We start from the raw sequence: 25,870 nt of genomic DNA, 5'->3' as shown, positions 1-25,870 counted from the left end.
TCCAACGGTGCAGGCGTGCATTAGTAGGAATGACAATTCCCAACTTTAAAAGAAAAGTAAAAATCTAAATTGGAGGTGGCCATTCTAACTTAGTAGAACGTTCCTATACACACCCCAAGTACAACCAGCACCTTTCGACTCATTCCATCCAATGGTTTAGGAGCGCATAAAATATGGAGCACGTAAGCAAGTTGGCCTACAAGTAGTTTTTGATTACACAAGGTTTTCATACAGAGATAATATTATAAACCTCTGAGGCTTGTAAGACATGATATAAAAACCACCTTTAGAGGCCATTTTTCCCCGCAAGCGGGGGTTGGCCTTTTTCGGGCACCGTGGTTGTTGTTGTTTTTTTGGTCCCCTTTTTGAAGCAATGTTTTTCGGCCGGATGCCCTTCCTGCCGCCAACCCTGTTAGTCGCCTTTTTACGACAAACAGGGAATTACCAGTGAACTGGTACTCAATTAGCCGACCTCGGAGGGATGACAGGCTGAGTCAACCCCCCCTGGCGTTAATTCAGCGATCGACCGGGATTCGAACCCAGGATCCTAGGATCCTAAGCCGGCACCCTAACCGCTAGCCCAACACCAGGCTCAAGACATGATATACATAGAGCATTTATTTTTCTATAGTAGAACGAACACACACACACACACACACACACACACACACACACACACACACACACACACACACACACACACACACACACACACACACACACACACACACACACACAGTGTGTAGAGGAGATTGTGGATAATGCATGGGTGAGCGCAAGAGGATAGTGATTGCCAGCATACTTGAAAGATGAGATTGAATTAAAGAAACAAGCGAGACCTTTGCTTCCTTTTTAATAAACCAATAAAGATAAAGATGATAAAAGTGAGCAGGAAAATGTTTTCCAGTTCAATCGGAAGCAGCATGTACAGAAAGAGGAGAATCCCCAAAATGGTCACACAAGACTATTCGCAAACGGATCAAAATGTGACCGAGTAAAGATACTAGTTGGTGAAGAACAGGGTGTTGAGTACCAGCATCTTCACAAGCGTCTTAGATGCTTCACACACAGCTGGATTCATTTTTAAAAGCAAAGTTCCGTCAACAACAGATGGCACAATGGGTCTGGGCATCAAAGAATAGCACTTAAGATTCAAACGAGCAAATGGACGAGATTACAGGCAGACCGGCAGCGCAAGTTTGGCACTTACGGGCTCGGGCCGAGCACGAGTCGGCGATGTGCATCTGTGTGGTGGCCGTGAGGTCGGATAGCTCAGACGTGAAACTCGAAGGCGTCGCGTTTGCGATCAATGGCATGGGCTGTGCGGCCGGACGAGGCAACGTATGACACAAAGGCAGCAGAGGCACGGCGCAGGACCCAGGCAAACGTGGCCCGCTATGTCACGCCTCAATCCCCACACCTCCCTCTAGCCCTGCGGCTGCCCTGTCTTTACGCAGCTGTTTGCAAATGAATAGGGAAAGAAGGCAGTGGACGATGGGGACGGAAGAAGAGGCAGCCAAGATACAACACGTGAGGAAGAACATCGGAAGGAATGCGCTCCGATATACCAACCAAATCAAACTACCCACAAAATGCTGCTTAACGACAGCGACACAAATTATTATAGAGATCACAGCAACAAAATGCCAACGTGACAGAAAACCAGACTATATCTTAAAAACGATCGTGCCTGTTCAAAAAAGGTCAAATCCAAAACCGACTGCCTGTGGTTAGATAAAGATGACTTCAACACTTAGCTGCACTGAAAGACCAGATGGTAGCATGTTTGCTTCCAAGCTGTCAGTTCTTGGGTTGATTAATAGGGAATGTCACAGGAAGCAACACTGCATCGCAGAGCGCACTGTTCGGCATAAAGAATGTTACAACCAAGGATAGTCATCGTAATTCCTGGAGTACATGTTCAGATACGGCTCAAAGTAGTCATTGACTCCACTTGTGAAAGAAGGTCCTCCAACAGGAAGTCTCATTGTGTTTCTCAGTTGTGTGGTTGCAATCTCCTTCGGAGGACATCCAAAGAGGTGTATCAGGACCTTCCAGAGCCCACGGCAAGTTCAAAAATGTATTTTCCTTTTTATGGTTGCATTTTGAAAATAAGGTTTTGATTTTCTCTCCCCCCAAGCTTGTGCGTAAAAGCAATTTCTAGTATTCAACATCTTACTATAATTCATCAAATGTCCGTCTGTCCGTTCCCAGGTACCGCAAAAACGGCTGAACCGATCGCAACGATATTTTTGGTGGGTAATCCTGGGACCCCTGGAGTAAAATAGGCTGTATTGTTTTTCCAATTTTTCCAGTTTTTCCAAACACGATGGAATAATATTTACTAATATGAACAGTGATGTGGCTTTTATTGAAATTCTACAAATGAATTATGAACCTGCCGCGAATGCAGAGGTGGACAGATTACGGCAACGTTTTTCATGGAAGTCCTTCACGAACTTGCTGTCCATGTCTGACGTGCGACTGAAGGTGCTACAGGAATGTGGAATTTATTGGTTTCATGCTTTAGCATTCGCCGTTTCTGCATTGTCTGTTTGCCTCTGGCCTCCCACCCGTGCGTAGCATAGCGTAGCGTAGCACAGGTACCTCACTAGTCAAATAAATCTTTGTTCCAAGAGGTATTGCCGAACTACAGACAGCTTCCAGTTGTGTATCGTTTGTTGTGGGAATTCCAGAGGTCTGTTCGAAATAGTGTACAAAATAGTATTTTATCATTCCAATCGCTCTGACTATTACTGCCGTGAGTGAGGTACATTTCTCCAGTCAAAAAGTTCTCTTCATTTCATTTCTTAGCTCCTCGTACCTAATCACTCCTCGTCCATGCTTGATGAAGCAGTCAAGCCATACATGTGTTATATTATTATAAATGATATTCTGCCAAGACTTTGTGAAGACCTTGGAACCTGGATGTTGAGGTTTTTCCAGATTATGCCAATAACATTACCCTGCAGACATTTGTTATGCCCTTGTGCATACAGGTGTTCTCTGAAGGTGTATTGCACATCCTGATGCTCTTTTGACCTGGCAAAACTTGCACTTGTCCATTTCAGTTCATCCTCCCATTTTCTTAAAGCCACTGGTGCCATGTCCTTGTCTTGAGCATTTATCACAACTTGTTCTCCATTCAGCTGCCATTTTCTTAAACATTTGCAATTATTTGTTGAATATTCCAGCTGTTGTATCATTCACACATTTGTTAAATTACCTTTTATAATTGTCCTTTAAGTTTTTATGCAATGGTTTGGCTTGTGTTCGATGCCGCTGCTCCTCCATGTGTAATATTTTCTAATCATGCTTGTTGATCATTTCTAATCATGAAGGCGAGTTAAAGCAGTACGATTGGGCTCTCTCTCCATGCTCATTTTAAAATGATATCCTACTCTCTCGAGCTTTTACTGCATGGCTAATCCTATGCTGTTCTTCGATGCACCCGATTAAACTCTGAGGCCACTGCCTCCTACACGTCTTGGCAGTATAGGTTTGTGATGCGAAAGTTTTAATACATTTTGGGATTATAAGCATTTTCCTCGTTATTCCCACATTTTTGAGGAAAAAAAAAAAAAAGATAATAATAAATAAATAAAAATCGCACCCATGTCTGAAGGAAGCGGTTCAATTTGGCATTTTTTATATGAAATAGGAAAAAAACCTAGAAACGAACGAAACCCATTAGAATTAGCCTTTAGAATCCCTTGGAATTAAACAAGGTGGGTTAGAAAGGTTCTTCATTTTTGACAGATGGACATAGCCAAATACTGAAGTGGCTTCACCGCTTTAAAGCAGGGGGATATTGCAATCGGCTCTGTCTGTCACTCTATCTCCTCCTTGACGGTTGGGCAGACATTCAACAAAACCTGGTAGTTATGATCACCACATGGCAAGAAGGTACAAAAGCAGTGGCATTTTGGCTCCGCTTCCTGGGGCGGGGTCAAAAGGTCAAATACCAAAAAATGCAATTACGGGCACATTTTAAATGACATTTTGACATGTAATCAACATTGGAAGACGCATGAAATATGTAAGAATATTGTGGATTTGACCCCAACCCCCACACCTGTGGATGCCCCAGGCATGCACAGGTGCCCCAGGGGGTGTGGACTTGGGGTCACAGGGGTCAAAACGGGAATAATAAATTTTAACTGAAAAATTGATATTGGGTCATTCCTGGTGGAACTTTTTGCCGTCTTCCAATTTTGCTTTAGGTGGGAAGTGTGGGGATTTAAGATGGCGCACCATCGACTTCACTCTAGCTTTGCTATTGAATTGTGCTTGTTAGTCATCTACACAACTTAACATTTGGTCATACACAACTGAACTTTTGCATGCCTCTTCAAAGCCAGAAAAGGCAGATTGTATGTTTGTGGAAATATATGATTGTTCCCTCATAGTCCCAAGTTCAAGAACACAAAGGAGAAGAAAAGTAAAAGTTTGCACATCACTTCCAATGTGAGTTAATATAATGGAGCTTATTACATGTTAATGTAGCTAGGTCTGAGGTTTGAGTATGCAGAAGTCTCCATAATCAGTATCACAGACTTTACATTCATACGGTGTGCTGGTACACCAATTAAAATGACGAGGGAGAATTCAGAATTGCTTTGCAATATATGTCCCCTACCAAGTTTCAGTTCAACATGTCAAAGGGTAAGGGGGAAAAGTCTGGAAAATTTCGCACCAGTAAACACATCCCTTCATTCGGGCAATGTATAATGCCATGTTCAGCACCAAACATAAAAATAGTACCACTGGACCTGGAGCTTATCTGGGCCCTGACCTAATGTTGTAACCCAAATTTGGTAGCATTCTGACTGGTGGGTGTGAGAAAGAAGATTTTTGAAGAAATTTACCAAGTCCGCCATTTTGACACATTTCTGGTCGCATGACCGGAACGAGCTTTGCAATCCCCGTTACCAGTCAGGAGAGGGACCCTGCTGCCACATTTCAGCCGGATCAGCCCAGCGATTTGGCCAGAAAAGTCAAAATAGGAGACAGAGGGGCGGTACACACGACAATAACGTATCTGGAATTTCAATTCCAGATAAGCTAAAAATAAATAGCCCCATGTTTTGTCACAGTTTTGACTTTTTCAACATATTTCAGCATACAGCTATTTGATCTTCATTTCAACAATATTGATAGATAAAGGTGATATAATATAACAAATATCATGAAACATTTACATTTTGTAGTCCATTGTATAATTTAAATAAACAAATGCAAATTTCGCATGTGGAAAAAGTAAGTACACCCTTGGCTCTAAGAGGTGGTATTGCCCCCTTTGGCAGAAACAACCTCAAGTAGGCGTTTCTTACAACTGTCTACCAGTCTTTGACATCGACTGGGAGAAATTTTTGTCCACTCCTCCATGCAGAATTCTTTCAGCTGTGTGATGTTTGAGGGGTTTCTTGCATGCACAGCTCGTTTCAAATCCCCCCACAACATTTCAATGGGATTTAGATCCGGGCTTTGACTTGGCCATTCCAGAACCCTCCATTTCTTTCTTTTCAGCCATTCCTTGGTGGATTTACTGGTATGTTTAGGGTCATTGTCATGTTGCAAGGTCCACTTCCGGTTGAGCTTCAACTTTCCGACAGATGGCCTCACATTATCCTCAAGCACCCTCTGGTACAATGAAGAATTCATAGTGGATTCTATGATGGTGAGCTGCCCAGGCCCTGATGCAGCAAAGCTGCCCCAAACCATAACATTTCCACCACCATGCTTTACAGTTGGTATCAGGTTCTTGTGGTCAAATGCTGTCTTTGGTTTTCGCCAAACATGTCTTCTGGTACTGTGGCCAAATAGCTCTACCTTTGACTCATCTGTCCAGAGCACATTGTTCCAGAAGTGCTGGTCTTTGCCTAGGTGTTCATTGGCAAACTTTAGTCTTGCCCTGATGTTCTTTCTGGACAGCAAAGGTTTCCTCCTGGCACACCTCCCATGTAGATCAAATTTGTGCAGCCTCTTTCTAATGGTAGACTTGTGCACTTTGACATCAACAGTGGCAAGAGCTACCTGTAGGTTCCGTGATGACATTCTGGGGTGCTTAGAGACTTCTTTCAGCATCTTGCGGTCTTGCTCTCAGGCTGAACTTGCTGGGGAGGCCTGGCCTGAACAAGTTGGCAGTTGTTTGGAATCTTCTCCACTTGTAGATGATCTTCCGGACAGTCGAATGATTGATTTCAAATTGTTTGGAGATCTTTTTAAATCCCTTCCAAGACTCGTAGGCATCTATAACCTTCTTTCTGAAGGCCTCAGAGAGCTCTTTTGGTCTAGGCATGGTGACGCCGCACACTTCAACAACAAAGAGCAAACCAAACTAAATGTCTGAGGTTTAACCGTATCGGACCCGTTCATTTCGATCCTGTAGCCACACAATGGAAAAAGCTATCGATCTCTATAGAAGGCCTTTAGTTTGGGCGACTTTTGCCGACAATGGGCCAGAAGGTTGAAACCTTCTGGCCCATTGTCGGCGAAAGTCGCCCAAAAGTCGCCCACTGTACAACTCAAGAGTATGGCCGTGGCGACTAAAGTCGACAGCGGGTCCGATAGGGTTAAATAAGACAGGTTCCTCCAAGATCCTCTCTGACGATGTTCTAATCATTTGCACCTGAGCTGGTACACCTGATTCTAATTTTAGGTATTTGAAGTAGTGATAAATGTAGGGGTGTACTTACTTTTTCCACATGCGAAATTTGCATTTATGTGTATTTAAATTATACAATGGACTACAAAATGTAAATGTTTCATGATATTTGTTATATTATATCACCGTTAGCTATCAATATTGTTGAAATGAAGATCAAATAGCTGTATGTTGAAATATGTTGAAAAAGTCAAAACTTTACATGGGGTGTACTTACTTTTTCACGTGACTGTACATAAATCAAACAAAAGCATGCTGACGGCTTGTGTGCATAGCCTTTAGAATACATCGTGGTTATATACCTGCGATCATTGAAATTGCACTGGGCCATGAACTAACACCCATCCCTCAGGCCTGCGGCCTGCCAATCTGTGCTGCTTCATTTTGGGGTGGGGCCAGGCCAGACCAGCTATTGGGTGTAAAGCAGTGGGGGTGGAGTCAGGGTCGCTGAAAACTGACCCATGTATAATGTGATATTTTATAAGTTCAAAAAGGGCATAACTATGAAAAATTGGTGAAACGCCACAAAACTCAAACTTGTTCTCCAACTTATTTACAATAAAGCCACGTATCAAGTTTCAGTTGAATAAGTTAAAGATTATGGTTTAAAATTCTGGAAAACCAAAGGTGGGACTTGCAGACGGACGGATAGACAGACGGACTGCAAACCTATAGTCCCCTCAACCAGGAGAGGACTAATAAAATGAAGGAAAGAGCACATAGCCATATTGTGGTTCAAACACCAGCTATCTTAGTGCTGAGCTACATGTGAGCCAAGGTTGGGTGAAAGGTGTGACTTTTGAGTTTTTAATCACAACCCCGATCGTGATATATATTGAGGTGCGATTCAAATTTAGCCCTTTCGACCATACTCCTTTACTACTTTTGAAACTACATTGTTTAAGATCCTCCGAAATTGACTTGTTACTTTTTTCTAAAGTTAAAAGGGGCTCATAAAAATAACAACATGATGAATGCATGGAATAAAACCTTCTGAATCAAAATATGTTATACACTGTATATTTAAAGGTAGTGTCACCGACACTGAGAATGATGAACAGAGGGGAAGCTAGCTTTCGTACACTCCAATAAACAAGTCGTGATTAGGAGAAAAATAATGACTTGACACAAAAGAAAAATACAACTTGAGAACGAGAGGACAGGAAAGCATGCATTTTCACCGATTCCTGAATAATCTTGGTATATCCCAGTAAATCTATTAAATGCAAGTACATGATCAAAAAGGACTTGATAAACCGACATTTTGAACAATAGCTACCCAGTTGACAAATGCGATTAGATGACTATTTCGCATAGCAAGACCAAAATCCACGATTTGGGGAGAAAAAAGAAAAAAAGAAAGAAAAAAAAGCCAGATTTTGCGAATTTGCGAAAAAGACCTAACCCTAACCCCGCACCCACCCCCTCAAACAGACAACATATTCCCTCTCTGCATGCATCTCTGGCTCTTCCTTGCAGGACAGTACATCATTGACGCTGGTGGAAACATACAAATAAAAGGAACCTTGTTATGTTGGCAGGATCGGAGGACTGGTGTTCGTAACAGTTTGTCTAGCTGACGTGTGCAGCCTCGTGGCAACGTACGTCAAGCAACAGAAACACGTGTTGTGCCAATTTGCCATCACGTTTCAGTACCGTCGCCACTTCAGCACACGCGTCAGCCCCACGTGTCCCCCTCTACCAGCAACGAGAAAATCCGTCCAATACATGGGCCCTCGTCACTTTCATAACCCGTGTAAAGGCTAATGGACTCGTGCGAAACGTGGGACGGCGGTTAATCAAAACAGCCTTTTTTTGCTAAACTTTTGCGATTACAATTGAACAGTCAAATGATGAGAACCAAATATCGCTGGACACATTGCAGCCTTAACCATGATCCATGTAGAAATATAGATCGACATATTTTTTGGAACAGCGCAATAATCGGATTTTTCCAGCCATGGAAATAAGTAAATCAAACTGTTAACATGAAAATATCTGTCTTAGAATCCCACGTTGTAATGTATCAAAACAATGACTACTTAAGCAGAAAAGCCTCGTGTCCAAAAACACAAGAGGGAAGTGTCTAATACTTCACACTTGCTACACCAGGCAACTCCTTTGCCAAAGTCTAATAGTTGTGGTTGCAGGGAACTGTGGGGCCTGCAAAAGCAATGCATAAGGAGCGCATTACATGGTGGAATGCTTGCATTAAAATATACGTTCAAGAACACATTGTGGACAAGGCAGAAGTTTTTGGCCATTTTTTTGTCCTTTTTTTTTCTTCTCAACACCACTAATGCCATGGTGATGCCATCATGACAGTCAGTCCTGAATAGTTACCGAAACAGCTGTTACGAGTGTAGCTGGGCAGATGCCAAATCGAGCTTGCTATTACACAACCGTTGCGCCAAGCACGGATAGCAGACAAGGGCTTTAGATAAAGGTAAAAAGACCAAACTGTGAACATACATCTTTCAAAGTTTTGTATTTCAAATCCCTTTCTCCTTCCACAGTCCCATTCCCCTGTCCAGCACCCAACAGGAAATGGCTGGGGCTCAGTCGACGCTTGCAATGCAAAGATTCTGGCACGAAAGTACCATAACCACAGTGGCTGTACGAGCAGTAAAACCCCACCCCGCCCCAAGCCCCATCATTTACCCTTCTCTTTCAATGCATTGGCACCTAGCCCGTGTGCACACTCCCCGGTATGCTGCTATTTTTGTTTCTTTGCAAAAGTACAAGCAGAAGTACAAGCGTCCTATTCAGGCAGCTTTCAAAATGTACACGTATTCAGAAAATAGCAAAACGACTCGGTATATCATTAGCAAATGGCGAAATAAAACAATCATAGAGTACAAAAGTCACTTTTACTAAGACATTTGGCCCAAGAATACCAAAGCATGTCGCGTTAGTACAGAATGCTTTTTCAGAGTAACAAACATAAAGCAGACTCTCGTTTCCTTTTTGAAACAAATTACGATCTTAAGTGTCCTGAGTGTAGAGATATGAGGTTGTGCGGGATCAGCAATTTATTGCAGGTACAACACAATAATGCCATGATAATTGGAAGAACAACACGTCAGCACGTTTCTTTCCATCAGAGATGGATCATGGTGGATACGAGGGATGTGGAGTGGGGTTGCAGGGTGTGGCGATTCTGAAAAAACAAAGCAGGGTCGACACAACTGCGAAGAGGGAAACATAGACATGTGGCACCAACATAAAAAGGTCCACTCCTGCAGTTGCGTTGCCTCCATGGATTACTGCAATGAGACTCAAAAGTCATCATGCTCAATCTCAATTGCCACAAAAAAATAATAATAATAATAATAATAAGGATGTATCTGGAATACCAGTGCTGAACTAAATCAAATTAGGTGGCCAAAACTCAGAAAAACCCAAACCGAAGTTGGTAAAGGCCATTATAAGCATATACAGTACATACACATGCCAGTGTACATTAGGGTGGTCCAAAAAACATCGATCTCTCCGATTTTGATGCTCTACTGGATTATTGTTAGAAATCGTCTAAAACATTCACCCACCAAATATTTTCGCTCAATTCCATCTAGAAACTCATACACACTTCAATTGAAATATGGCGTTTTTCACCAAATTTGGCTAAATGAGAACAATCCAACAGCAACCTAGGTGGAAAAAGTACATGCACTATTGTACTAAGGCATTTTGTGGTTCATGACTTTTTGCATGCGCTTGCGCCTGTGAGTGTGAAATCATCATGGTCGAAACATGTTTGACAATGCTTGAAACATGTTCATACATGTCTGACTCATGTTTTGACCATGAGGACTTCACAGGGGTATGTACCATCAATGACATTATTTAGGAAAAATATATTTCTAAAGTCTTTGTAAGTCATTAAAATTGACCAAAATGACAAATTTATATGTTGAGTGTGTATGAGTTTATAGATGACTCAGATGCAAAATATTTTTTGGGTGAATGATTTAGACCATTTCTAACAATAATCCAATAGAGCATCAAAATCCAGATTTAAAAAAGTGATTTTTTTTGCATTTTTGGACCACCCTAGTGTACATATACACACATAGGTAGGACCTCTTAACTGGAATGGGGATCATGAACCCCTGGACCATACCAGCACTTGCTGCAAGGGTCCTAACCAAAAGAGGGTACCTGCCACACATCCATCCTGTACAAGTATATAGTGAACAATTAATGAGGTTTCTAAATTTCTGTCAGGAAGAAAAATATCACAATTAAACTCCAATTCTGGCTTAGTTACAGTCTGTGAAAAACACAGAACCAACCACTGCTAAAATAAGTGTCAGCTGCTGCTGCACTACTAGTCCGCCTACATGGCTTTACAAGCCTTTCATCAGCAAATCACCAGTCAGCAATCTGAAGAAAGGAATCAACCCATGGACGTGTTTCTGGCCCATTGGTAGTCATCAGCACAGAGTGGATTCCTCCAGGAGAACTAGCAGGCCATCCTGAAAGGGATGGATTTTTTTCAATCTAGTTTTGAGGTAGCGCAAATGACCTACTCCTGCGTCAAGGTTCCTTTGGTATTATCGCCCTGCTTTATGAAAAACCTGGTATTGGGCTAGCGGCTAGGGTGCCAGCTTAGGATCCTAGGATCCTGGGTTCGAATCCCGGTCGATCGCTGAATTAACGCCAGGGGGGTTGACTCAGCCTGTCATCCTTCCGAGGTCGGCTAATTGAGTACCAGTTCACTGGTAATTCCCTGTTTGTCGTAAAAAGGCGACAAAAAGGGTTGGCGGCAGGAAGGGCATACGGCCGTAAAACATTGCTTAAAAAGGGGGACCAAAAAACAACAACAACCACGGTCCCCGAAAAAGGCCAACCCCCGCTTGCGGGGAAAAATGGCATCTAAAGGTGGTTTAAAAATTTTTTTTTTTAATGAAAAACAAAACAAGAAGGGGTAGAGGGAAGCAATCGCCTGCCTGGCTGGCTGTTCACCATGCCGTTTCTTCCTATTCCTACACAGTTGGGCATAAATTCACCAAACTCAGTAGGTATGATCACCACATGGCCAGAATGTGCAATAGCAGCAGCATTTTGGCCCCACCCCATGGGGCATTGCTATTAACCAAAATAATTTAAATTTCATTTCAACAATTAAATTTGAGATTCAAAAGGGTTCACCATTATTTTAAACAATATTTAATACGGTGGTACAGTGGAGAGCTCACTCCTCTCGCAAGCAAGAGAATCATGGTTTGTTTCCCAGGTCAGATGAAACCTAAAGTTTCCTCACTTCGCTATTCTCACTATTCTTAACCATAAAACAAGTAGAAACTGGTTCTTGTTCGATGGTGGTGGTTCGTGTGCAGCCTGTGGCTGCTGTTTGCATCATTTTCTGGGGGCACGACTGCCGCTGATACAATGCCTCTCAATTACCGTTCATCTGATACTAATTTTGCCGACCTCAGAAAGATGACAAGCTGAGTCAACCCACCTGGTGTTAATTCAATGGCATGACAAGGGCTCAAACTCATGACCCTCAAATCTCGAGCCAGCCACCTTTACCGTTAAGCCAAAACCAGGCTTCTTAGTCGATAAGTTGGCATATCACTTTCGGGGATAATGATTCTGCAATTGCAGGTCAGCACGTGATCCGGTCTTCTCGGATATTCCTTGATGCCAAGTTACACTGTTTGCCACCTCAGGGTTTGGAAACCGTGTAGGCAGCAGCCCCGACACAATAAATACATTCACGCTCCCAGGCGTTCGTATGTCAAATCTGACTGGCCATCTTCAATTACTATTAAACAACATCGAACGTCAGTATGGAAATTTGAGTGCACCGCTTGTCATAAACATAATAATCACGTGATAAAGATATTCCTTTAAAACTTGTATATTCACTTTATTGTTAAATTCAATCCATATTAGCTATTGCAAATTTATAACAAGAAAGAGCAGAGATTGCAGACCCTCACCAGGACAGGTTTTTCGTGGTTTTTAAGGCTTTTGTGTTAAAACAAATATGGCGGCCGGACCAAGTGACCGATGACATCAGTTATTATTTTTTCTCGACCAATTTATCCCTAGATGACACTCAAGAAATTATCTGATGAGATGAAGTTTTGTACTTGTCGAATTATGACGTCATAATGGAGGCACCTATGACATCATCATTAACATATGTTATTCCCCATAGAATGTTATTTACAATGAGCCATGTCTCAATTTTTTTCAATGTAGTGCTTTCGGAGATGGAGGTGCAAAGTTTTTCGATTTTTCCAAGATGGCACCTGTACCACGTGACCTATGACGTCATAATTATTTAAAATATATATTCTACAGGAGGAGGTGCACCTGTGGTGAAAATTTCCTGTCAATCGGACAAAACGGTTGCAGAGAAAATCATATTTATTCTGTGCGGACAAACAGACAAATGAAAAATCGGTCAGAGACCGAGGACTTGACGGATTGTACTTTTTTATCGGCCATTTTGGATCAGGTTTTTCCGTTTTTCCAAGATTGCGGCCGAACCACGTGCCCGATGACGTCATCATTATTTGTTTTCTAAACTAATTTATTCCTAGATTATGCTCAAGAAATTTCATCTTGATCGGATGAAGTTTTGTACTTGTCGAATTATGACGTCATAATGGAGGCACCTATGACATCATCATTAACATATTTTATTCTCCATGGAGAGTTCTTTACAATGAGCCATGTCTCAATTTTTTCTATTTAGCACTTTCGGAGATACAGAGGTGCAAAGTTTTTCGGTTTTTCCAAGATGGCGGCCGAACCACGTGACCGATGACGTCATCATTTGTGTTTTTTTCTCCACCAGTTTATGAACATGGCGCTCAAGAAATTGCATCTTGATTGGATGAAGTTTTGTACTTGTCGAATTATGACGTCATAATGGAGGCCTTGGGCCGAGAGAGTTAAAAATTGGGGCACAGTCTATTCCAGGGCAAGACAAATATGTGTGTAAAGTATGGCGATTCTATGTGCAATGGTGTAGACGTCGTACTGCGCACAAACAGACAAACAGAAACAGACAGACAAACATACATGCCGGAATCTTTTCCGGCAAGTAACAAACAGACTCAAATGCAATACCCTCTCCTCTGGTGAGGGTAACCATCTCAAGTTAACAATTTCTTCAAGAGGGCAGTCTGCAACCCCATCCAATAGTGCAGAATTTTCCCAGCACCAATACATCAGGATTGATAGCAATCATCGTTTTTTTTTCTTTTCTTTAACTCTTCCTGATCAGTTTTTTATTCTGTCCAGTTTTTACAATGCCACGAGGATACATCAAGGCCTTGCTCCACTTCTCAAAATAGTCCCTTTGACACAGCTCATGCAAAACGTTAAAGAATTGGTAGTTCTTGCAAACTTAGCATTTGCTGGTCTTATCAGTCTGGGAATTGTCATCACCTATTGCGTGTAGCCAAAAACAACACTAATGAATTCCCTGTTAACGTACTGCCAATAATAATACAAGATAATTAGGTGGGGCTAACGAGAATAAAAAAGATCATGGTTTTGGATTGGGGATGATCTGATAGTGGTGAACAGCTGTCTTGAATATCGTAGAAGTAGATAGGATGGTTTGTCAGATGGTCCTTTCAGAGATAGATCGTGAGAGTGTGAGATTTGTCAGGATGTTGTCGGGTTTGTTCCTGCAATTAGAAACCCCCAATTTTTTATGTTACCACAGAGTTTCTTAGACCTCCAATGTGTACTAATCCACCATTTAGAAAATTATTTTTTTTTTATATATATATTTTCTTCCTGCACTCCCGACACTCCCAAATGTCCGAGCTATATCTCGGAGCCGGCTGAGACTTTCAAAATGAAATTTTCCATTAATAAGGTGATTATAAAATATGTGGGGATGACCATTTTTTTGACCTTCACCTAAGTTTAAGGTTATGACCTAATTGCACATTAACCTTTTTCATCATAATTGGACAAAAGTTTGGCTGATCGGAACAAAATTGCCCTCATTGGATAGCCGAGAGCAAGCCGCATTCAAGTTTAATTTACATCATACCCCTCCGGGTTAAAGGCCAAGTTCTTACACCCCTCGGAGTATTAAACCACCATTTAGGTTTTTCTCCCATTTTTCTGCCAATGTCCGAGGACTTTTAGAATGAACTTTTGCATCACTAATGTAAATAGATAGTATTTTGGAGTGATAATTTTTGAACTTGACCTAATTTTAAGGTCATGACCCAATTATATACATTTTAACATTTTTCACTACAACTCAACTAAGGTTCGTCTAATCACAACAAAATTACCGTTTCTTAATAGCCTAGAGCAGGGAGGTGCATTTACGGTTAATTTACACCCTACCCTGCCATCATTTGACCATACCCCTCCAAGGTCAAATGGCGGTCTGAAAAAATAACGAGTTTCTTGTCATCGCTCAATTTTGCCAACTTGGAATCTCAAAGATTGCTTCGCCTTCCAAGATGTTCTTGCAACATAATAGCGTATCTGCACTGAAGTTGTGCACATGCTATTTGATTTGTGAGCTTGACCGACGTTTTTCAGATTGTGCCTTAATTAACAACCAAAAAAACCAAAAAACCTTTTGAACGTAACTTCAGTACTTTTCCTCCGATTTTCACAATGTTGAGTTTTATGGATAGATTGTTCATAGGGACACATTTTCTTCATTTACACACTATCCCTAAATGTTGAAGGTTGATGGTAAGTTGCAGGCAACCACCGAGGGTATGGTAAGCAGATATCTGGTTTGAACATTTGCAATAAAATTTATTTTGGATGACAGGGTGCAACAAAAATTGTAATTAGATGTTTGTTTTATTTCCGGGGGAAGAGGGGAGGGACAAAACATACACATATATACAAGGGCCATTTGAAAAGTTTCATGCACCACTATTGAACAAGACAAATACAATTTACAGAGGTAAAAGCAGTACCCTCCGTGATACAGGTCCATGTTGAAGTTCAAAACCAGTGGTGTAGCAAGCAAAATATGGCAGGATGGGAATCATCAGTGCTCGAAGCTTGCAGAAGTGCCTGCATGACCTGGACGATTCCTTCTAAGTGTCATACTGATATCCTCATAATGGTTCTTTCATCTTCTGATAAACCAATTGGATGGCGCCAGACCAGCAAAGCAAGGAAGAAATAAATCCAAACCCCACTAATGTAGCAGGAAGTGTGAGCAAATATTTTACGCAGTGTCGGCAAATAACATACCCCCTTCATAGTCTGTTCCTGGGGTACAGGATGGTTGAGCACAAAGAATGGTAGAACAATCAACATGATGTGCAAAATTCTCATTTCTCCCTGACTGCGACGAACTGAGCACCATTCAGCACAAACACACTTCAACCGTATGTGAAATGCACACCAGGTTTCATCCACCATCAGGATGTGCTCCAGGAATGTCACCTTCACACTGTCAATGCTACAGCTTAGACATGTGCTTCAACACACATGGCCAGGTGATCATTGAGCATATGCCAAACCCATTGTGTAAAAGTCTTCCTCTTTCCCAGTTTGTAGATACATGTGTAAAACATGATTGCAGGGGAAAAGCCTACTTCCTGTACAGTCACAGTCGGATGTAATGCTCCAGTTACACTGCAGAAACCTTCGGAAATCGTTCCTCATCAGTCAGAGTGGATGATTGGTCTTCAAGTGCGATGTTTTCAATGCCTTTATGACCAGCCCGAATATAATTTACCCACCCTCCATATGTACACTACCGGTCAAAAGTTTGAGAACACCTCAATTTTTCCAGTTTTTATTGAAATTTATGCAGTTTAATGCATATATATATATATATATATATATATATGAAAGCCCACAGAATCTTGTTTCTCACAGTCTGAGAGTCCTTTAGGTGCTTTTTTTGCAAACTCCAAGCGGGCTTTCATGTGTCTTTCACTGAGGAGAGGCTTCCGTCTGGCCACTCTGCCATAAAGCCCAGATCGGTGGAGTGTTGCAGTGATGGTTGTCCTTCTGGAAGTTTCTCCCATCTCCACACAGGATCACTGGAGCTTAGCCAGTGACCATCGGGTTCTTGGTCACCTCTCTTACCAAGGCCCTTCTCCCCCGATTGCTCAGTTTGGCCAGGTGGCCAGCTCTAAGAAGAGTCCTGGTTGTTCCAAATTTCTTCCATTTAAGAATTATGGAGGCCACTGTGCTCTTGGGAACCTTCAACGCAGCAGAGTTTTTTTTTGTCGGCTTCCCCAGATCTGTGCCTTGACACAATCATGTCTCTGAGCTCTGCAGGCAGTTCCTTCGACCTCATGGCTTGGTTTTTGCTGTGATATGCATTGTCAGCTGTGAGACCTTATAAAGACAGGTGTGTGTCTTTCCAAATCATGTCCAATCAATTGAATTTACCACAGGTGGACTCCAATCAAGGTGTAGAAACATCTCAAAGATGACCAAGAGAAATGGGAGGCACCTGAACTAAATTTCAAGTCATCGCAAAGGGTCTGAATACTTATGTCAATGTGATATTTCAGTTTTTTATTTTTAATAAATCTGCAAAACTTTCTAAAATCCTGTTTTCTCTTTGTCATTATGGGGTATTGAGTATAGATTGATGAGGGAAAAAATGAATTTAAACGATTTCAGCATAAGGCTGCAACATAACAAAATGTGAAAAAGGTGAAGGGGTCTGAATACTTTCTGAATGCACTGGGAGGCACCTGAACCTGTAACCTTCTCACAATACAAGTGAAAATAAAAATTCATGCCAAATTTAAAAGGCAATGTCGGGATGACAAACCACATTCTAAAAAAGGTCCGAAACAAGATAGGGATGATGTTGGTTTATAGAGTAGCTTACAGTATTGCCATCACATAACAATCCCGACATCACTGCCTCATTTACACTTCATCAGTTATTGCTTCAAGTTTCTACAAACACTCCACTGGTTACAACAGTACTTGATTACTCCTGTAGTGTAGCCACATACCAAGACTCTACAAATTAGCAGCCCAAGTACAATGTTATAATATCAGTACATGATCATCAACTTCTTTCAAACTGCATGGACATCTCTCATAACAGCATTCTACAATTATCTCCATTTGTGATTGGTTTCTCCAAGTTGATAAAAAAGAAAAGGAGGAAAGACAACTGAAGCTGCAAGAAGTCCCTGAAATTATATCAGAGCTTCTTATACTTACGCAGATATGAAATATAGGAGCTTCCAATACTTTTAGCTGGGCCTAGCCCTAGACAATAGTCTGGAGGCAGTGATGTAGGGATTGTTATGTGATGGCAATACTGTTAGCTACTCTCAAAACCAACATCATCCCTATCTTGTTTCGGACCTTTGTTAGACTGTAATTTGTCATCCCTACATTGCCTTTTTAATTTAGCATAAATTTTTTTTGTTCACTTGTTTCTGTAATTCTTCACAATGTGGAATAACACAATGGTATATGGTACTCGGAGGATACCCAATCTTGGAGCAAAAGTGCCAAGACATCTTAGTCAGCAATGTCAAACACTGCACATGTGTTCCTATATTGTCTTGCGTAACCCTGACGATCTTGCAGCTCTGTCTTATTGCTCGTTTCTCAAAGAGTAATGTCTTCATCCAGCCTCATGCCACACAATGACCTGCACTTAAAAACGGCCAAAATAGTTACTGTGGATTTACAGTCGAGAGAACAACATCAAAGTGATCATGCTGCAGCCTGATGTACATTGCCATCTGCGTGACATTTTCATGCAAATTTTCGTCAACATGCAAAAGGGAATACCTTACCCAATCCATACTCTCTCTGTTGTACACATACACTGGGGTATTAAGCAAATGTACGAGAGTAAGAATTTCGTTTTCTGTACCCCAAGTACCTGCACTGTCCAAACGAGAAGCTCTTATGTAGGCTTCAACACTAGACACACCAGTGGAAAGTATGAATGGTTCAATATCAGACATGTGTGTGACAATTGCAGAACACACAGCTCCGTGTTGTTGTTGCGAGCCAGTGATGATATGTGCAAATGAGTGAAATAAACAGTTACCGTCGCCTTTGATTTTTTTTTTGAAATCTGTGATGGTCTGGACGTGTAAGAATCACATCTGGACCACCACAACTCATACCATTGGACCTGATGAAAACGAGACCGAGCATATTGCATGCTGAGCGCTGCCATTCCTCAGTGATGAAATAGTACCTATGATCAGGCCATTCCTGTGTATTGGCTGTCTGGGGGTTACTGTTATTAACAGGTTTCTTTTTCTTGTCTGACTTTCCATCATTGACATTCTGCTGTGAATTGGTGCGTTTGTTTTTCCCAGATGGGTTAGCACTTGAACTGCAAACCTCTTTAGTTGAGATGACCACATCATAATGACTGCCCATGTGTCTCAGGTAGATGGACTTCGTTGCAACAGTATTACCTTCCACATTAAACAGGTAGGCTGCCTCATAAAAGAATGGCTCATTATGAGCACAGTGCAAACCCTCACCAAAGGCTCCCCTTTCTTTTATCTCAAGGCTAAATATTGCCCTGATAGCCTGAAGCAAGACCCCAGCATACTGCTTACGCATCTGAAGGCCCTTGTTTACCAATCTCTTAGCTGCTAGAGATAACACAGCTTTCTTACAAGAGTAACTAGTCATTGTTTTGGATATATTTGGGTGCTTCTTTTTGAAAGCTTTGACTAAATCTTCAGCATTGCAGAGTAGTTTCTTGCTCACCTCAAGAACATACTGATGCTTGGCATAAGGCTTAGGTTCAGCTAGTTCATACCTCCGCCTCATGTCTGCACAACGCTGGGCTCTGTTCTTCGTATGACATGTCCGAGCACACTTTAGAATAGACTTGGCCTTCTTTAGATAGTGTGCACGATGAGCAGCTAGTTCTTTATGTCTGTGAGTACTGTAGTACACATGACGAATTCCTTTTATTATATTGCTGTGAGCAATGTAGTGTCTGATTGACAGTACATTGCTCTACCCCAAACAAGCTGATTGACAGTCATAGCCACGCCTACCCTGGTCCTATTCTTTCACAAAGGAATGTAGTTTTCTGTAATTTTTGTGGAATCATTTCAAGCTACGATAATTATAATACCAAAGGATGTTGCAGGAAGTAAGACTGTCGAATGGTAGCAGAATCATTGCCATTGATAGAGGCAGCTCGGAAATATGCCATCTGAAGAAGATCATTATTATTATTATGAACAAGAAGATCAATTCCCGGGTTTGACTGATCTCGTTTTTTTGCTTTTGCATTGGTCTGGAGACCTGAAAAGTGATCCCTACCTCGACAATCAGCTGAACAGACCAGGTAGGCTCTCATGTGTAGCCTAAGCGTTTTTAAAGAAGATACTCCAACTTTAGTTTTGTATGTGGCAGATGGGAGTGACTTTTTTTTTTCCGCGCCATCCCTACATAGAGAGTACTAGCGTACTCTCTGATGTGTGTGTGTGTGTGTGTATGTATATATATATATATATATATATATATATATATATATATACACAGGCAAAATAACTCGTCCCCATTGACAGGAAAAGTTTAAGTTAATCCATCATATTTAAATTATTTCATTGACTTCAAAAAGGTTAATTGTGTTGCACTCTTGGCTTCACTTAGAGTCAAAGCTCTGAGATACTTATACCGCTCACCGCATAATGGTGGTGAAACATCGGGGCTGCGGATATTCAAGTTGTTTAAGACCAAGTCATAAATTTCACAACTTGGAAAAAAAAGAATTAAATAAAAAAAAAGTTTTAAACTTCCCTCCATGCAAACACTTCAGCTACAGCTCATCTACAAAGTACATAATATATATGAGGGAAAGAGAGGGGGTGGATCAAATGGCCAAAAGGTCTACATTGTATGTGCGCAATGTGTAGATTTACTACTCTGTACTCTGCTGTAGATCTACAAAACTACTACTCTATAATTTGTAGATTCACCGCAATTATTTCCACCTTTTTATGGAGTTGGCTGGGAAACATTTTTCACCTGCGTCTTTCAACAAACGGCTGGCTGGGCTTGACGATCGACTAACAGGGATTGGGATTTTGAATTCAATGCGACGGAGATAACATGCCCGGAGTTTGTAATTTGTACATCCACGTCCAAAATGCACAACCTCCAAGAAGACTTGTGGAGATTATATTTGTGATTCCACGATCAAATATCACCGCATTTAGCCAATCTCCCCCATTTTATAGGCACTTTTACCTGCGACATGTCCAGATCTACAAGAGCTCCGGATGGTTGTTGTTGTTGTGGTTCTTGTTGGGGATCTATTTTTAAAATGTGCACCCATTGGTCGGGACAGCTGCCGGACCCCATCCACATTCAATGTTTGACTCCACCACCATGACACCCAGACAAAATAATATGGCCGCCATATTGGTATTCTGGTGGGCCTAAGACATCAGGCCTATAGGCCTCTGCTGGTTATACACTGCCTGGATTTGTTGCGTCAGATTTCCATTGGATTTGTTTGGGTCGAGTTGTGTTGATTGAAAGAGGGGGTGGGGGGAAAGGTTTCTTCAAGTGTTACGTAATATATTATGAGGTGTGAAAGCAGAGCCAGCTGACCATCAGACTCGTAATTGATATTGAACCAAACCGTGAAGACCCACAGTGCGGTCATCCTTGTTAAAGAAGAAAGGCATACATTTGTGACTCAGAAAAGCATGTTCTTGAAGGATTTTAATTATTAAAGTGGATGAAACTGAAAATTACTTGGTTTTGTTTTTACAGTTAGTCATAATCATTACAATTAAAGCAACATTTCAAAGATCGATAAAATAAGAACTCTGTTGACCATTCGATTAAGTCCTTTCGGACAAGTTGCAAGCTCGATGGGTCTGATGGTTACTATATCCCGGTGTATAATGAATGAATGATCGTTTTAAGGCCATTTTCCCCACTAGAGCGGGGGTTAGCCTTGCGGACCCCATGACAATCATGGTTCCCTGTTTGAGGCAATGTTTTTATAGCCGGATGCCCTTCCTGACGCCAACCCTTGGTCGCCTCTTACGATGCGCAGGGATACGGTGTACCTATTCTAAACCGGGGTACACACTGGGATCATTCATCTCAGCAAGCTGGTACTCAATTTGCCGACCTCGGAAGGATGACAGGCTGAGTCAACCCCCCTGGTGTTAATTCAGCGATTGACCGGTATTCGAACCCAGGATCCTAGGATCCCAAGCCGGCACCCTAACCGCTCAGCCAACCCCGATTTATAATAGGTACACCATATCCCTGTGCATCGTAAGAGGTGACTAAGGGTTGGCGTCAGGAAGGGCATCCGGCTATAAAACATTGCCTCAAACAGGGGAACGATGATTGTCATGGGGCCCGCAAGGCTAATGGTGCCATGGGGCCCACTCTAGCAGGGAAAAATGGCCTTAAAACGATCATTCATTCATTCATTCATTCATATATACACCTGGGTAGTATGGTGGTTCTTAGCTACATAAGGCAAAAAAAAAAAAAGAACAAGTACAGATACATTCAAAGTACACCGCCCCCATGCCAAATAATTAAATATCCTACAGCGCGGCATTGCCGGGGCGCCTCGGGCGCCCGGCAATACCGCAGTGCAGCTCATAGAGATTGCATTGGGAGGGAGAGGTGTACAACAACCAGAGTTAAAACCGAGTACTCCCTTTCAGCGTGCGTCACTGCCGAGCCCCCTTCGGTGCCCAGCAATGACGATATGCAGCGGCTGGAGATGGCATAGGAAAGGAGCGGTGTACAATAGTTTTACTCCTAACCTTTAATTTATTTGGTATTGAGGTAAAACTTCTACCTGTGAAATATTTTTTGAATACATCAAGTTTTAGGGGTTGCACAGTGACTCAGGGTTGCCAGCCACTCAATGTTTGTGCCCGATAAGTGTTGATTTCCTGCAATCGGGAAACCTCTGACGATTTTCTGTCAACTTGAAGCAGATACTGGGTTTGCTGTTCATCTCTTGTCAGGAGACGATTGTACTCTTCAATGAGAGCAACTGCATACACCAGAATACAGCTGTACTGTATTCAATTAACTAAAAAACAACTTCAAAATGTGCAGCACATAGCAAAGTCATAGGTCAACTGTAATGGTCAAAATCACAAGTATAGAGGTGGAGAATAAATAATCAACTCCAAACATTTATGCGAGCCAAATATGTGAAATTACAAACTCCTTGTGCAACCCCTAAATTTAGTCCAAATGGCTTGAAATTTCACGACAAGGGTTTTTTCATACATACAAAATTTTTTAAGTGTTAGGAGCATGACTTTACTAACTTTCATGTTTAAGAACCACCCTACTGGGTATGCAGGTAACTCTGCAGTGATAGAACTATAAGCAGTGGCTGAACGTGCCACACATCCGCGGAACGACAGGAGCAGTCTCCCCCAGACCTTGCACCGCAGAAACAGCCCAGAGGCACTATGACGTCATAAAGGAATGCGGGCCAGTGCTGAATCATCAGCACCAGAACGTGTTTATTGGCTGGTAGTGAACACAGGCATCTGTGGCCTTAAGCATACACTTTTATGTATTGCAGTCTTTTGAGCATTTACGGGACTAACACAAGTTACACAAACTGATAGAGAAAGTTCCACAGACTGTCACTGCGCAAACTCCATTTGGAAGGTTTCGTACAAGACTTAATCCAAATTAAATTTACTACTGCACGATATGGCTCCACTACTGCCAAGGTGTACCTCGGATGAACCTTAAGGTGACCACACAAGTTGTAACATACCGTGATTATCAATCAATAAGGTGTGCTTCAACATCAGAGAAAGTGTTCCAATCACACGAATCTGGCATGTTTACAGAGTTGAAGGACTACCAAGTAAAGCCATCCCTCCAAATGAGTCACGAGACAAACCTAAACCTCCCTTCAAACTCCAACTTCATAAACACCAAACGTACCGCAATACGGACCTTGCTACACAAGATTTTTAAAAAGCAACCTGCCATACTAGGTATATAGAACAAGGTAGACAGGAATCATATTTTCAATCAATATTCTGAATATGTGAAATTGTGTTGAACTTTGCCTGGTAGTATATAACACATGACTTGCCTATATCATCTTAGCCTGGTAGTATACATATGACTTGCCTATATGATCTAAGACTGGAAGTATGTATACATATGACTTGCCTATATGATCCAAGCCTGGTGTTCATAAGACTTGCCTAAATGATCTAAGTCTGGTGTTCATATGACTTCCTCCATGATCTTAGCCTGGTGTTCATATGATTTCCTCCATGATATTAGCCTGATGTTCATATGACTTCCTCCATGATATTAGCCTGGTGTTCATATGACTTCCACCATGATCTTAGCCTGGTGTTCATTTGACTTCCTCCATGATCTTAGTCTGGTGTTCATACGACTTCCTCCATGATCTTAGCCTGGTGTTCATATGACTTCCACCATGATCTTAGCCTGGTGTTCATGACTTCCTCCATGATCTTAGTCTGGTGTTCATACGACTTCCTCCATGACATTAGCCTGGTGTTCATATGATTTCCACCATGATCTTAGCCTGGTGTTCATGACTTCCTCCATGATCTTAGCCTGGTGTTCATTTGACTTCCTCCATGATCTTAGCCTGGTGTTCGTGACTTCCTCCATGATCTTAGCCTGATGTTCATATGACTTCCTCCATGATCTTAGCCTGATGTTCATATGACTTCCTCCATGATCTTAGCCTGATGTTCATATGACTTCCTCCATGATCTTAGCCTGATGTTCATATGACTTCCTCCATGATCTTAGCCTGATGTTCATATGACTTCCTCCATGATCTTAGCCTGATGTTCATATGACTTCCTCCATGATCTTCGCCTGATGTTCATGTGACTTCCTTCATGATCTTAGCCATGCCAAATAATGTTCATATGAAAATCAATGTTCATATGACTTCCTCCATGATCTTAGCCTGGTGTTCATATGACTTGCCTGTATGCTAAAACCTTCAGGCCCCCGATATAACTATTCTCGAATAAAGCACTACAGTAATTTAATGCCATGCCATCCTAAAAGACCACAACTCCTCTTTGGATAATCAAAATGAATAAACATAGCAGGACAAGACCCTGAACAAACCACATATTTGTCTTTATTTTATTGTATTTTAATACAACCCACGACTGACACTCCAGGAAATCCACTCCTTCCTCCCCACGCTCAACCCACACCTCATGGCTCACACTATGAAAACATAATTGATCCCAAATGGGGAACTTATCAACACGTGATTGCATTGTCTCATCACAAGCACAAGCATGCTCATAAAACATGTTCGTCCCGACCTGCCATTTTGATTTTGACATGTACTTTAACAGTTCGTGCAATTGATCTTTGAACATCCCTCTAGTCCAACCCGAGCACAGCTGTCCTTGGTTTCTCCCCCAACATGGACGAATAATATGCGTCTCCCCGCTTCACTCCTCCCACCTCATACTCCCTACACCTTTACCCCCCTCTTCCTTATTATTACGATATTTTTACCACAGCATTAAACATTATTTTACCACAACACATTATTTAATACATTTTACCGTTTTCTTCTTTTTTTTTTAACCACAATTTTTACTATATTTTTACCACAACTCCTTCAGCAAATCAACCACAGCACGTCCAAATGAATGTCTATATCTACAGGGTGGGGGAGCGGGCGTGGAGCGCTCGGTATGAGACGGAGGAGGTGAATGAGAGAAAGGGGACGGGGGAGAACGAAAATGCAGAGAAGAGGCGAAAAGGAAGGAGGTGAAGGGAAGACCTCAAACGCACCTCGTTTAAAATCACTACCTCCGGCGTCACTTCCCGGCAGCAGCGTCTCCCTTCGAGCTGCAGCGGCTTTCATGGCAGAACCATGTTGAAACGGCGAGCACGCAGAGCCGTCAGCCAGGGCGACCGGGACGGCACGGGCCCAATAAACGACGGAGCCGGAGAGCGAAACCGCTTGGCGAAACCCACCCTGTAAAACCCCCTCCGAGGTCCCGTCAACAAGGCGGTTACAAAGCGAGCGGGCGGGCGGGTGACGTCACCGTGACGTCAGACATCAGCAGCCCCTCCCTCCCGCTGCTGCTCCACTGACGTCACGCACGTCAGTAAGTTTTGTTTGTTTACTTTTACTCATATTCTATCAGCGTTATCCTTCAGGGTTGTTTTCTTCTCTCTCAATTTGCCGAGTGTAATTCATATTCAGTAAAGTTTAAAGATTTT

General features: G+C 42.0%; 1 protein-coding gene across 4 annotated transcripts in view; it reads right to left on the bottom strand.

Annotated features, from left to right (window-relative positions):
* SERTAD2 (SERTA domain containing 2) overlaps positions 1–25,667 on the bottom strand; it is a 55,145-nt gene extending 29,478 nt beyond the window's left edge. For 2 of the 4 annotated variants that reach the window (XM_068129368.2, XM_068129372.2), the window contains exons 1-2: positions 25,436–25,667; positions 1,211–1,457 (exon numbers count right to left, since the gene is read on the bottom strand). The gene's annotated coding sequence lies outside the window, so the exon portion shown is untranslated. The remainder of the gene's footprint in view (positions 1–1,210; positions 1,458–25,435) is intronic. The other 2 variants (XM_068129370.2, XM_068129371.2) reach the window with 1 other exon arrangement.
* Positions 25,668–25,870: the final 203 nt, after the last annotated feature.

This window comes from Myxine glutinosa, chromosome 9 (assembly GCF_964187855.1).
Source record: "Myxine glutinosa chromosome 9, kmMyxGlut1.1, whole genome shotgun sequence".
Lineage (NCBI taxonomy): Eukaryota > Metazoa > Chordata > Myxini > Myxiniformes > Myxinidae > Myxine > Myxine glutinosa.
This window is presented reverse-complemented; position numbering and strand designations above follow the sequence as displayed.